At 42.9% G+C, this 14,544-nt stretch overlaps 1 protein-coding gene across 6 annotated transcripts in view; it reads left to right on the top strand.

The window, feature by feature from the left end:
* Window positions 1-14,544, top strand: part of RALY (RALY heterogeneous nuclear ribonucleoprotein) — an 80,922-nt gene that overhangs the window by 33,894 nt on the left and 32,484 nt on the right. For all 6 annotated transcript variants that reach the window (XM_080812835.1, XM_080812832.1, XM_080812836.1 and 3 more), the window contains exon 2: window positions 1,328-1,410. The gene's annotated coding sequence lies outside the window, so the exon portion shown is untranslated. The remainder of the gene's footprint in view (window positions 1-1,327; window positions 1,411-14,544) is intronic.

The raw sequence follows: 14,544 nt of genomic DNA, 5'->3' as shown, positions 1-14,544 counted from the left end.
TTCAGAAGTTGGTATAGTATGGTTAAGAGGATAGGGCAAGCCTTGGAGGTTGGACTTTCTGGGTTCAAGTCTCAGCTCTACTTTCTGTTTGCTGTGTGACTCGGGCAAATTTACTTACCTGTGCCTCAATTTTCCTAGAAGTGAAATGGGAAAATAAGAGCAACCTTACAAGATTTTGTGCAGATTAAATGAGTTAATACAGATAAAGGGTTTACAACAGTGCTTGGCATGTGCTTCTGTTCTCCTTAACCCCAGAGTCTCCTGTATTCCACATTCCAGGTAAATATAGCCATTTCTCTGTTTTTTAACCATCCTCACCCAACAGAGGAGGGGACGAATAAAGAAACCTGAAACCAGTTTTAAGAGTGCTTCTGGGGTCCAGGTTATCTAAGCTGGAGGAACCTGGCCCAAGATTGAGAAAGAGTTGTCTAGGTGACCTGAATTCCATTCCCATTCTTTTTTGTTAAGATTTTATTTTTAAATAATCTCTGTACCCAATATGGGGCTTGAACTCAGAACCCCAAGATCAAGAGTTGCGTGTTCTACTAAGCCAGCCAGGTGCTTCTCCATTCCCAGTTCTGCCACTGGTTTACTTTGATCTTGGGCAAGTCACCTAACTTCTGAGCCTCAGTTTTCTCATGTGTAAAAGAAGGAGCATAATTAATTCCTCTTCATATATATTTAGTATCTTATTCTTTCCATCACTGCATTCTAGTTATATTGACTTTCTTGTTACCTTTAAGCATAACAAGCTTATTCTTTCCTATTACTGCTGCAGTGTCTTTGCACTTGGTATTCTCCCTCTCTGAAACAGTCTTCCTTCAGATCTTTGCAGAGCTTACTCCCTCACTTCATTCAGGTCTCTTTCTGGTGGAGAAGGTTTCTCTGACCTTTTTTTTTGTTGTTTTTAATGATTTTATTTATTTATTTGAGAGAGAGCACGAATGGGGAGGAGGGGCAGAAGGAGAGGAAGCAGCAGACTCCCTGCTTAACAGGGAACCGCATGTGGGGCTTGATCCCAGAACTCTGAGAGCATGACCTGAGCCAAAGGCAGGTGCTTAACTGACCGAGCACCCAGGTGCCCCGGGTTTCCCTGGCCATTTTATCTAAAGTAAACCTCATTCTCCTCCTTGTCATTCTTTCCTCCCTTACTCTGGTTTATTTTTCTTCATAGCATTTAGCATAGCCTGAAATAATGTATTTAATTATCAGCCTGTCTTTTACAAAGATGCAAGATATGTGAGAGCAGGAACTTGGAATACCTGTGCTGACCTAAGTTCATGCCTGTTCTGAGCAGGACCCTGACTGACTTTTCTCTCTGTTTTAGGTGAGCCCTGTTCTCATAGGCAGCTGGTGCTGACCCTGTGACACAAAAGAGAAAATTGTGGAGCGAGCTGAGTCTTGGTACTGGTGAGTGAGGGTCTTGGGCAAACTCTGGGCAAGTTTGGGCCACGATACAGGGTAATTAGTTTGGAGCGTATTTTATCTTTAGTACAAGTAACTTCTAGGCAGTTACTCTCCTACTCTATGTCTGAGAGACTGGCATAGGCAGGCTTCTGTACTGGGAGGAAATTTGTTGTTGTTTTTTTTTTAAAGATTTTATTTATTTATTTGACAGATCATAAGTAGGCAACTCAGCAGACAAAGTGGGGAGGAGAAACAGGCTCCCTGCTGAGCAGAGATTCCCAGGACCCTGAGATCATGACCAGAGGCTTTAACCCACTGAGCCACCCAGGCGCCCAATGGGAGGAGATTTGAAATTGGCTTTGTGGAACTGCCATGAGATGGTTTGGGATCATTTGTGGTGAATAAGGCAAACCAGGCTCAATTCCTTCTGGCTTCTGCCAGCTGCTTTGTTTTGGAAGTTATCCTGGACCTGGGAGTTAAGCCTATTCTCCTGTAAGCTCTCTTAACTTGACCTTATAGCCCTTAGAAACTTTCCTGATGGCAGTCTTGAATGTGACCTACCAAGCCCATAGGTCAGCGTCAGAAACTAGTTTTATCAGTCCTGGAAAATGTGATTATGAATGGTGGTGAGGGTGGAGTGAAAGAACTGGGGCCGTGTAAAGGGAAAGTCAGAGGAAACTTAGAGGGAAAAATCACAGATGGTGAGATGGGAAGGGGAATCCACACATAAGAACCAGTTTTGTTATGGGTCTCATTTAAGAAACCCCATTTTATGGATGAGGAAATTGAGGCTCTGGAAGCTCAAATAATTTGCCTTGGGTTCACATCTGAGAATCTATAAAGCTGATGTTAGAACTGGTCAGTCTGATGGTAAATAACATTGCTCTCCCTGACTTGGCAGGCTTTTCTTGGACTGCTAATCTCCCTGGAATCCTGATTTTTCTTATAAAGTTCAAGAAGACAGACCTCCTTAGGAATTCAGGAAGAAGGTCTAGTTATTTGAGGGGCCCAGCAGGCAGGCAGGAGTTGGGGCTGTCTTCTGATGCTGTGCCATTTCTAGTGGGAGCCAAGAGGCTAAAAGATAGAATCTTCTAACAGTTAGAGGCCTAGGCTCAATATAACTGGAAGGAGAAGAAAACACCTGTAACACATGAGATACTATAAATGCCAGCACTGAGATAGGGAACTGGACAGCTGGATTGGGGTTGGGAAACCTGGGTTTTTATCTTCTCTATCAACATCTGTTCTCCCTTATTTGTAAAATCGGGGTGCTTCCATGCACCCCCATATGTCTATTGTGTGTATACCAGCCTGCAGGATGTTGTAGAGAATCAAATGAAAAATGCAAGTTGGAAAGCTCTGTGAATTGTAAAGCAGCATGACTGAAATGAGAGAAAGTGAGAAGAAAGCATTATAAGTATTCTTGGCACCTTAGTCCCTGACCTATTTCTACTCCACTCCCCAAAGGGAAAAGGGAAGATTTTCCTTTGGAAATTTGTACTGCTAATCTTCTGCCTTTTTCTTCCTCCTCTTCTTATGCAGATTCTATCTGAAGCTCAATCTTTCCACAAGGGAAAGGATTCCAAGGTACAGAGACGAAGCCAGGCAGCATCGGCAGCCTGGTTTGCAGCAGGTGGGCTGCAGAGTGCAGGTTTAAATGCACTCACACAGCCTGGCTCCAAGGCCACTGCTAGCACAGATGTTAAAGCACTTTTCAAGGGCCCATCCCCAGCGTGTGTCTGCACTCACTGACAATTCTGCGTAGATCTTGCCTTGTTTCCTACTGTCCTCTCAGAAGGGGAAGGCTGAAGGCTGTTCCTATTTTGGCCTTAAGTACCCTGCCCATCCCCACCCCTCACCCTCCAACTACTAGTGGAAAAGGCACTTATGCTACAGCCTCGTAATCTTGTCAGAGGCCATGGTCATCTAGTTTTCCCACCATCTCTCTCTCGCCCTTGGGAGTGATGTAGGCCATTCTTTTTACATTCTGTAACAGTGGACATTTTGTTCTTGCTTCTCTCTGCCTGAAGGTGTACAGAGGGGTCTGTCCCCAGCCTGGTGCTCTTGGAATCCACATTAGCAAACCTTCCCTCCTTCTCTGAATCTCCAGGCTCTTGGCTGCCACCTCTTTTTGTCTAGTTAACCTAAGTTCTGTAGCTCCTGGCTTTCCATGGCCTGGGTCCCAAGCTTGGACCTTACTGTTTTTGTACTAGCTGCCCCCTGAAGAAATTCCAGTATTGATTGTTTAAAAATATGAATGATTCCATGTAAAAAAAGTATCTCGCTTATTTATCTGACATACTCAAGTTTCTACTAAAAACAAATTTCAACTAAAAAGAAGGAAACAAAGCATTGTCATCCTTAAGCCCTTGCACAGCAGTAATTTATTCCTATTTTTATATGTTGTTGTAACAAGTTTAGCAGTATGGTTTCTAAACCCCCATAGGATTCAAAGCAGCATATCAGAAAAGGAGGAGGAGCTGCTATATTAACAGCAGCGAGAGGTGAGAGCTGAGACCTAACAGTAAGGGAAGGATGAAAGAAGAATGATAAGTTAAAACAAGTATGGAGGCCATTCAGTTTAGGGGCAGCAGCCCTACAGACATCTGTGTGCTTCATTGAAATGGAGTTGGTAATTTTTAAGGTAGTTTTAGATTCCTGTTGAGGCCAGCACTATCAGAAAACGCTAAATGATTTATAATGTCTACTATATTATCAGATGCTATACTGAATGCTCTACTAAGTTGATTTCATTTCCATAGCAGCTTGGGAGGTAGGTGGTGATATTCTCATTTTAGAAATTACTAAGACTCCGAGAGAGACAAACAGGCAGTGATTGGAAGAGCTAAGCTTAGAACCCAGAAGAATCCAGCTCTGGACAGCCAGGTTTTTTCTATTGGCCTATATTGGCTCTTTCCCCGTTACCTGAAACCCTGGTCTTTCTCAGCTTCTTGAGCCACTGGTTTCCCCCTACCTTCTTTGTATTCATTCTCCTATATAAAACTTTATTTTTTAAGACATTCATCAGTGAGTATTTATTGAGTGTCAACCATGTGCCAGGCACAGCTTTGAAATATAGCAGTGAAGAAAATAGTTTTCTCTTTTGTAGTTTACATTCTAGTGGAGGAAAACAGATAAACAAATGAATATGTATGAGGAAAAAGCAGGATAAGGGAACAGAGAGGGACTTTGCGATGAAAAAAGGCTTCTGTGAGAAAATAAATCTGTGCAGAAATATGCAGGAACGGAAATAGTGAGCTCTGGTGTATCTTGGGGAATAACATTCCAGGCATAGAGTTCAGCAAGTTCAGAAACCCTGAAACCGTTGCATGCTTATTGTGTTTGAGGAGCAAAAGGAAGCCAGGTGGCTGGAAATGGAGTGAGCAAGAGGGAGAGTAGAGTATGGAGAAGTCATAGGGTAGACAGGGACCCAGATCATGCAGGGCTTTATTCTGAGTGAAACAAGAAGCTGTTGGTTTGTTTTCAGTAGAGGAATGATAAAATCTGACATCCAGTAAATTTAAAAAAAAAAAAAAAATCCCTGTGCCTGATAGTACAAGTTAAGACCTCCATCGCCCAGCACAATGTTGAGTAGAATTGGTGAGAGCAGATGCTCTTACCTTGTTCCCAATTTTAGGAAGAAAGTGTTGTCTTTTACTGTGAAGTATGGTATTAGCTGTAGAGTTTTTTGTAGATGACTTTTATCAGGCTAAGGAAATTTCCTTCTATTCCTGATTTACTGAGATTTTATTATGAACGATGTTGGATTTTGTAGATTATATGTTTTTTGGTCTTTACTAACATGGCACTACATTAATTAATTTTTGGATATCAAACCAACCTTGTATTCCAGAGTAAATCCCACTTGGTCAGAGTGTATGATCCTTTTTAGTTGGTGTTGGATTTATATTGCTGTTCGGCTGAAGATTTTTCATCTGTATTTCTGAGGGATATTAGTTGTTTTTTGTGTTTTTGTTTAGCGATGTCTTTGGTTTTGGTATCATAGTAATATGGTCTCATAGATTGAATTGGAGAGTGTTTCCCCTCTGTTTCCTGGAAGAGTTTGTGATGGATAGGTATTATTTCCTTTTTGATTGTGTGATACAGTTTATCAGGGAGGCCAGTGTGGTCCTGGGCTTTCTCTGTTGGAAGATTTTTAATTACTAATTTAATTTTTGTTTCCTGTTTTTTTTGCTTATTTTAGGTCTGCTCAGATTTTGTTTCTTTTTGAGTCATGTTTGATAATTTGTGCCTTTCTTGAAATGTTTTCATTTCATCTAAATTGACTAGTTTCTTGGTTTAAAGTTGTTCATGGGGTTGCCTGGGTGGCTCAGATGGTTAAGTGCCTGCCTTTGGCTCAGGTTGTGACCTCCAGATCCTGGAATTGAGCCCCACATTCAGCTCCTGGCAGGGAGTCTGCTTCTCCCCTCTCCCTCTTCCTAACCCCCTGTTTGTGTTCTGTCTTGAAATGAGTGAATACAGTCGTCGTCTTCTTTTTTTTTTTTTTTTTTAAGATTTTATTTATTTATTTGACAGGGAGATAGAGAGCACAAGGAGATAGAGAGCACAAGTAGGCAGAGCGGCAGGCAGAGGGAGAGGGAAAAGCAGGCTCTCTTTGAGCAGGGAGCCTGATGTGGGACTTGATCCCCAGATCCTGGGATCATGACCTGAGCCAAAGGCAGAGGCTTAACCCACTGAGCCACCCAGGCACCCCACTCTATTTTTAATTTTAGTTCCTAGTTTTGGCAGTTTGTATCTTCTCTGTTTTTCTTGGTCAGTCTTGCTAAATGTTTGGCAGTTTTGTTATCTTTTCCCAAAGAACCAACTTTTGGTTGCATTGTTTGTCTATTCCCTAATTTCTTTCTATAATCTTGGTTATTTCCTAACTTTGACTTTCTTTGTGGCTGGTTTGCTTTTCTTTTTCTAGTTTCTTAAGACTTAGGGGTGTGTGTGTGTGTGTGTGTGTGTGTGTGTGTGTGTGTGTGTTTTAAGGTGCTTTGCAGCCCAAACGAGTGGTCTTCAGTATGTGGAGCTTCCAAGAGGGCCTGACTCAAACAGTGGGGTGGGAAGCTTGTCTGCATTTTATGTTACCCACTGGGAGGGAAGGGGCTAGAGCTAGATCCATAGTGCTGGGCCCATAGTGCTGGGCAGCCTCAGCCCTGCCTGTCCCAAGTCAGGATTTGGGTCAGGCCTGAACTTTATGTAGGAGATGGGGGTGGTGCAGTAGGAGGGCAGGTGACGCATGGAAAGCCAGAGCTCCCCCAGGCTTCTGAGGAGATTTTGCATGATGCACAGAGCTGGCCAAGATAGTTGCATACCTCACAGACTTCAGAAGCTTCAAGATGGCTTTTGAGACCTTGCAGAATACCTCTATTTCCAGTTAATGACTGAGATTCTCAGCAGAAATTTAATTCTATTAAATAAGGCTTAAATGCAGATCCCTTAGGTAACACTGAGGTGTTGCTCTGAGCAACACCTGGGCTTGTTGGTTACTTATTTGTGATCTTTAGTTCCCTCATCTGCAAACAAAGACTAACGGTTTCTACCATTGAACCATGTCGGGCATATGTCAACTAAGTGCTATATAAAACTGCTAGATACTATACAAATGTAAAGGACTGTTCATGTTAGTAATTCTGGTGATAGGGACCAGGAACAGAGTCTGAGAAGGTCCAGGGGTAAAAGCAGTGCATTATTATCCTTCAAGTTGTGGGATGAATGTCTGACTAAAATGGTCTTTGTAGCTTAGTAAGGCAGGAGGTTCCTTGTCTGCCAGTGTAATAATCAGATGGCACCTAGAGAATTCTGTGGAGAAAATCTGAGGGAGGCCACCAGAAGAACTCGTGTAAGAAGCAGCTGTCCCTGTTCTTTCCCCACCCAGGAATTTTGCCCATATTCTATTACTCTGGTTCCAGAAACAGCCGGCTTTCTTGAAGGTTTCTGTCACAGGAAAGCAAATAGGTCCAGCTCACTTGTGGGGAAGGAATACTATGTAAAGGGCTCTGGGCTATATTTGGCCCTGTGTTTCCCTTCTTCCTTCCCCAATTTTCATTAAAACTGAAGAAGATCTTTCTGTCCCACTGGAGCAGCAGCCAGACAGAAGAGGGACTGACAGATCCTATAGGTCAGTCAGATCAGCTACAGGGCAGTTCTAAGGATGTGGCAGAGAAGCAGGGTCCTGAGCCTAAGAATAAGGACAAGAGATCAGAAATCCAAACTGTGAAACTGGGAAACAATAGATCAGGAAACCAAGGTCTATCACCAACTGTGGTGTTAGAACCCTGAGATGAGTAGGGCACGAATTGAGGGGATTTATGATTTAATGGGGCAGATAAAGAAAAATAATAAAACTATCCTACTGAAGACCCATGTTAACACCAAAGCAGAAATTGCTTCTTTTTAATTATCTGTCCTTTTGTATTGTCTGAATCTCCACTGCTTCCCTTCCCTCATTGCCTCCCCCTGCCCCATCTTCCCAATTAGGATAATTTGTCAGATTATGCACTAAATGCATAGGGCAGAAGACAAAAGTTACCTACAGTATACACCTTTCCTGTGTACCTCTGAGCTGTAGTTTCCTCATCTGCAAAATGGGGAACAAAAATGCCTGTATGGTTATTGGGATGCTATTAGGAAATATGAGAAACATGCCTGGCCTGGAGTGGTGTTGAGTCATTCGTGACTAAAATTCTGATACCATGTGTTCAGGGCCTGATTACAGTAGAAGGTGAATATCCTGCCCCAGGCTCTTAACCCTGTTTTACTAACCCCACCTTGGGAAAGCATTTTATCTCTCTGGGCCTCAGTTTCTTCTGCTCTAAAAAGAAAGAAAGATTGAAAGTTGATTAATTAAGTTGATTAATTGCTGATGTCCCTTCTAGTTCTGTGCCTCTAAAGGCACATGGGCCTGTGGTTCAGAAGCATCAAAGAGTCAAGATGAAACAGAGTCAAAAGGGGGGTTAAAGAAGCCTCTGTTCAGTCATCCTCAAGGCTACAGCAAGGACAGTTACAGAGAAAGAGCCGTTATCTGCATTGAGCAGGTATTGGAAGTGTCTGGGAGTCTGCTTCAGGGGCAGTGACCTGCTTGTTGCCCAGCACACAGAAAAGAAATACCAGAGCAAATCAGAATGGCCCAGGTTGGAGACCAAGTACATACCTAGTATGAGACAGACTGTTAGGCATAGGACCCAGTTAGTGCTCCATTACCTAACTGTCTCTTGGTGTTCCCAGTCAAATTATTTTTCTTTCTGCAGCCTTCATATCCCCATCTATAAAACGAATTAGGTGATGTATTCTCCAAGGGCTTCTTTAGGGCTCTCTAAAATTTCATTGTTTACTTTCTTCTGGCTCTCCTTGGTGTTGATTTCATTTATATGCAAAGGCTTTACAAGCCAAGCTTTGTCTAGCCCTAGAGTATTTAGAAGGCTCTTGAAACCATGATTTCAGGCCACTACGAATCATAAATTTTCAAGCTGAGGAATGCCTTGGTCCACCTGCTCCAACCCCTCATTTAATATTGGGAGGTGATGCAGCAGAGTAGAAAGACTACAGGCTTTGACAGCAGACTTTGAATTCAAATTCCAATCAGTACTAGCTTAATCTAGCTTAATCTCACAAGCCATGGTATCATCTTCTGAAAATGATGACAGAGTGACAATAGAGTATGTGGCACAAGAGAATTACCATTATTTGAAGGAGGAAAGAAAAAACGAAGGGGAGAGAGAGAAAGTCACCTGCTCTGGGTTGAGCTGAGACCAGAACCTAGGTCTCTTGTGTCTCCGTCCAGAGTTTTCTCTAGAGCCGAGGTCACTTGCACTTGTGTGTATGTTGTAGCAGAGATTAGAACCAAAAGCATGTCAGCTTTCTTAACATATTCCCCAACAGCCTTCTCAGCTCCCCTGTGGCTTGTGTCAGTAACACAGCCCGCACTTGTTTTAGAAACCAGCGCTCCATAAGCACTTCTCTTTGATTTGCTTTGGCTGGTACAGGAACCAGATGCTCTTAGAATAGCACATGAGACTCTGCAAATCAGCCCATTCCCATTCGGAACTTCCAACTCTGATCTGCTGCTTACTGGGGTTTGTCCCCAAGTCGTCCCTAGTTGTCATGTGAATCACATTCAGTTGTCTTGCTATTTGCCCTTTCCCTCTTGATGGGAGTAACATTTATTGAGGTGTCTACTATGTGCCAGATACTGTGATTATCTCCCTTAGTCTTTGTAATTCTTATGTTACTAATAGCTCCAAGAGGGAAAAGCTGAGGCTCAGGGAAGTACATGAATTTGCTTGAGGTCACATACCTAGTCTGTGAAAGAGCTGGGTTTGAACTCAGGTCCTCCTAACCCCATAGATCCCACTGTAAGATTTCCCTGAGTACCATACTGCCTCTCTAGTGTCAGCCCTCCCCAAGGGTAGACTATTCAGGACCATTCAGACTATTCAGGAGTGGCTTTAGCATAATGGGAATATCTTCCATGCCTTCAGTGCCATTTTCCCATGACTTTCTTTGCCTGCCTCCAGGACCCAGGTGTGTGGCCCAGAGATCGAAGCACTAAGCAAGAGGCCAAGTTTCTATCTTCAACATGGGACACTAAATCCCTCATAAAGATGTACTTGTCATTTTCAGAATTGAATGAGGGCAGTATTTCAAGCATTTGTAACAGCAACTTGGACATGCAGGGAAGGAAGAAAGAGGGTCTATACATCTCAAGTTTGATAGGCCTCCTTCAGGGGACCTGGCAGGAGAAGAGACATACACATGAGAGATTTAGGAATAAGATTGTTCTAATAAGTCCTCCAATCTCTGCTGCCTTTTCAGTTACAAAGCACTTGATTTGTAGAGATCTTACTGTGAGGAAACTGAAGGCACCTGCCTTTATGTCACAGAGCCAGTAGCTAGAATCCAAATCTTAGTCTTGATAAGGTCAGTGAGTCTGAGCCCTTCCTGAAAGGGTTTTGTCCCTGGCCTTGGGTCCCACCCAGTCTTCAGTTGCTAAAGGTGCAGAGCCTAAGTCTCTGCCCTTTTCTGAGCCCTTTGCTATTTGTGCCCTTCCTCACCTGTTGCTACTCAACTGCTAGGGCTTCTTAATGAGACTCCCTTCTAATGATACATTTTTTAGGAATAGGGTAAGAGGATATATTTTTGGCTCTGCATTTTCCCCAGGATCATTTGCCATAAAATGATGGACTTTTAAGATGTCAGAGTGAGAAGAGTCCTTAACAGACATCAAGTTTACAGAGAAACCCTTTATAATTGTGAAATTGAGGCCCAGCAAGGGGCAGTAAGTAATATGCCTAGGGTCACACAGTGAATCAGCTTGGTGTCCTTTCTACTGAGCTTTATGTTATTTCATAAGTGACCACCTGTTCCACTTGACTAACATTCTGTACCTGGATGTCAGGCTTTTTGTGCCTCCTTGCATCTCGTTCTTTTGAGATGGGCAGACGTATGTGTGTTTGTACTTTGTCAGGGTATAATTTTCATACACATGGTGAGCTTGTGTCAAGTTTTGTTTAACTCGTGAGTACGGAAACTAGAAGGAGAATAGCTGAGAAACGGGATTTCGTGTTAGTGGAAAAAAGGATTGCTGAAATTAGCTTGCTAAATTAGATTCAAAATTGATTAATGTCCTAATGAAAATGTAAAGTTTGGCATTATCTTCTCTGCTTAGAAGTGCACCTTCTCTGTTTTGTACATGTTAACCTCTAACTTTGCAGTTTCAAAACATTTGGGCTCTAACCATTTGTTGAATGTTAAGTCAAACAAAATTCCATTCTCCAAAAGTATCAGATGAGCATTAGATGACTCTGAGATGTATATTAAAAAGTGTTCTGGGGCGCCTGGGTGGCTCAGCGGGTTAAGCCTCTGCCTTCGGCTCAGGTTGTGATCTCAGGTCCTGGGATCGAGCCCTGCATCGGGCTCTCTGCTCAGCAGGGAGCCTGCTTCCTCTTCTCTCTCTCTGCCTGCCTCTCCGCCTGCTTATAATTTCTGTCTGTCAAATAAATAAATAAAATCTTTAAAAAATAAAAATAAAAAATGTTCTGATAGGACTTTAAAAGGTCACACAGTCACCTTTTTGCCTTATTTCTAAGTTTTGGATAATTTTCCTTAACCTACCACCACTGAAAATTACCAGAGCCTCTTGTATTAAAGCTAACTAGAGCTGTCCCAACCCAGGAAGGCACCTTTCTGCTCAGGGCACAGACCCTACTTCCTTGCTGAAGCTTTTGGTAGCAGCCATCAGCAAGATCTTGAACTCTCTCCTACAATTCTACTCATTGGCTTGGAGCTTGGCCTTTGCTGTTCCTAGATTTGTTTCTTCCTCTGGTCAAGGAGGCTCTTACCTTGCTTCTGGTTTCCCTCAGGGCCGTCTTGGATGCAAAGAGGTTATATAGTTCCATCTGGAGGAAGTTTTTAGCACTGAGTTCTATTTGGGTAAAGTAAGCAACTGCTTTCATTATGTGGTTTTGTCTCTGAGCATGTTGCCCATCTTCGCATTGTTACCAACCAAGGCCAAATCTTAATCCTCTCTCACTGGGGCTATTTTAATTGTCAATTAACTCTTCTCCCCACCTCCAGTCTTTGCCTCTGAAGTCTAACCTCCTTTCCCTCTCATAGGTTTCAAAATACATTTCTTATTCCTATCACTTCCTGCTCCTAAAACCTCTAGTAGAATAAATCCATTCTCCTTAGAATGTCATTCAAGGCTCTGCAAAGACTCTTTCTTTCCAGCCGCTTCTCTATCCCCCTCTTCCTCAGGCTCTTTGTTCCAAAGGAGTTCATACTAGTGGAGTAGAAATCTTAAGGAAACCAACTTTTGGACAGTGTGAAGGAAGCCTGATCGAGTCTACCGAAGAAGGTTTGAAAGTGTTCTTAGTTGTGGTGCCATGTAAACACCCAGTTTGATAAACATTTGTGGCAGGCACAGGGATACATGTCCTCAGGAGAAGGCAGATGCACGGTCAGGGTCTTTGGAGCCCATAGTTGATTAAAGAGGACAGGCAGGGAAGGTAAATAGACTGTAGTGACAATCACTGTAATGGAAGCATATACTTGTAGAGCTCTTGCTGTGCAGTGCTTTGGGAAGATGGAGAGGGAGGGCACTAACTGCCTGAGAGATCAATGGAGGTTTTGCAGAAGGACCTCAAAGATGAGGTCTTTGACAGTTGTGAAAGAAGTATTGGTAATTGTGAAGGGGTGTCTGCAGCTTCTAAGCAATGAGACATTGAGGACAAAGACACAGAAACTTACGTGTATGTCTCAGAGAAGGGTAAGAGAAGGGTAAATGGTCCAGTGTAGCAGAGTAGAGGATTTCAGGAATGGAGTGTGGTTAGGGTTAAAGTTAACAGTAAATTGGCTAAACTGTGTGAAGTCTGACATTTCAGGTTAAAGAAGTGTGTGTGTGTGTGTGTGTGTGTGTGTGTGTGGTGTTTCATACATAGCATGTGATAATTATCTTTGAATTAGGGATACGCATTTGTCTATTTGTGCATGTGTATAGCTGTGTGTTAGGGTGTGTGTATTACATTTGGAGAAAATTTGTGAAGATCACTGAGGCAAAGTGAATGTTAGAAAATGGACCCAGAAGGACAGATTAGGCCTAAGCTTACTTGGGTTTGAACTTCTGAGATGTTCTCCAGTTCACAGGCCCATATATTAAACATTGCATGCCAGAATTGGACTTTCAGGACCAGTGGTTCATCCATCCATTCAGTTCTCTATTCATCAGATGCCTGATAATACTCTTGGAGCTGGGATATAGTAGTGAACAAGTGAACAAAACAGATTGCCTTCGTGGAACTTGTAGTGGGGGAGACAGAAAATGAGTAAATCATTAGTTAGTTTGTCATTTTGTATGTGTTATGAAGAAAGATAAGCAGGAATAAAGGGTTAGAAAATGGCCAGGAACCCTTTTTTGAGGAAGATCATTTTTAGCTGATAGAAGAGCAAGTGAAAAGTCCCCAAGGTAAGAGCATGTTTGTAGAAAAACTAGAAGGCACACAGTATGGCTGGAGCAGCACCCTGAAGGGGAAGGAAGCAGATCATCAGGTTGGAGAGGGAACACCTGAGGCCAGAACATACAGGGTCCTGAGGTGCATTTGTCCAGTGAGAAAATGAGGCTGACTAATCAATAGCCAAGGCCATACAGCAAGTTATCAGCAAGGCCAGGATTGCTCCCATCCTGGTTCAGCTTTCCTGCCTTTGCCTCCCTGCTATCTTCTGGTTTTGACCCAAGATTAATTTGGATCTCATTTAATCCCTTCCTTCTCTCTTCCCTCACTCAGCTCTCTTTCTCTCCTCTTATGCCTGAGGTTCCTGTCACACCGTTGTGGTGTTTCATTTCAGGCTACTTTTCTTTATCACATAATAAGCATTTCCCAGGCCCACCTTTGCACACGTGACATGGTAATAGTATGTTAATAGCATGATTCCTGGAAATCAAAGCTAGGGAGGTCCTTGGACACTTTTAAAAAGATATTTATTTGTTTGTTTGTTTGACAGAGATCACAAGTAGGCAGAGAGGCAGGCAGAGGGGGAAGCAGAGAGCCTGATGCGGGGCTCGATCCCAGGACCCTGAGATCATGACCTGAGCCAAAGGCAGAGGCTTAACCAACTGAGCCACCCTTTTTTATTTCAACCCCCTCATATTAGAAACCCAGAGAATACAGGTGATTTGCCTAAGGGCACCTATCTGGTTAGTGGCAGAGCTTGATTTCCTTTGCCACTCAGTCCCTGGCTTTTTATTTTCTGCATGCTGCCTCCCTTTCTTAGTGTCGAACAAAAGGGAATCAGGTTGTGACCCATGTAGTTGGCAAGAGCAGCTAGCATTTAATGGTTCTCTGCTGTGTGCCCTTACCTTAGCTTTTTTATTTGGTCTTTGTCATGTGAATTTACTGTTCTGGCCAGTGTCTTTGAACTACCACACTTTGCAAAGACAGCATGTTGCTAAATTCTGCACCCATGTTCATGATATCCCCACGTTTGAATAAGCAAGCAGCCTGCTCTTATCCTTCAGTCTTTATCCAGGCTTGTCTTTGAAGTCCAGCCCTAGTCTTATCTCCAGAGAAGCAATGTGGAAAGAGCATAGGGTTTGGAGTTGGGTATATATGGATTTGAATCCTAGCTTGGCACACACTG

Source organism: Martes martes (assembly GCF_963455335.1).
Source record: "Martes martes genome assembly, chromosome: 9".
NCBI classification, from domain to species: Eukaryota; Metazoa; Chordata; class Mammalia; order Carnivora; family Mustelidae; genus Martes; species Martes martes.
The sequence above is the reverse complement of the archived record's forward strand: the minus strand, read 5'-3'. Positions and strand labels throughout refer to the sequence as shown.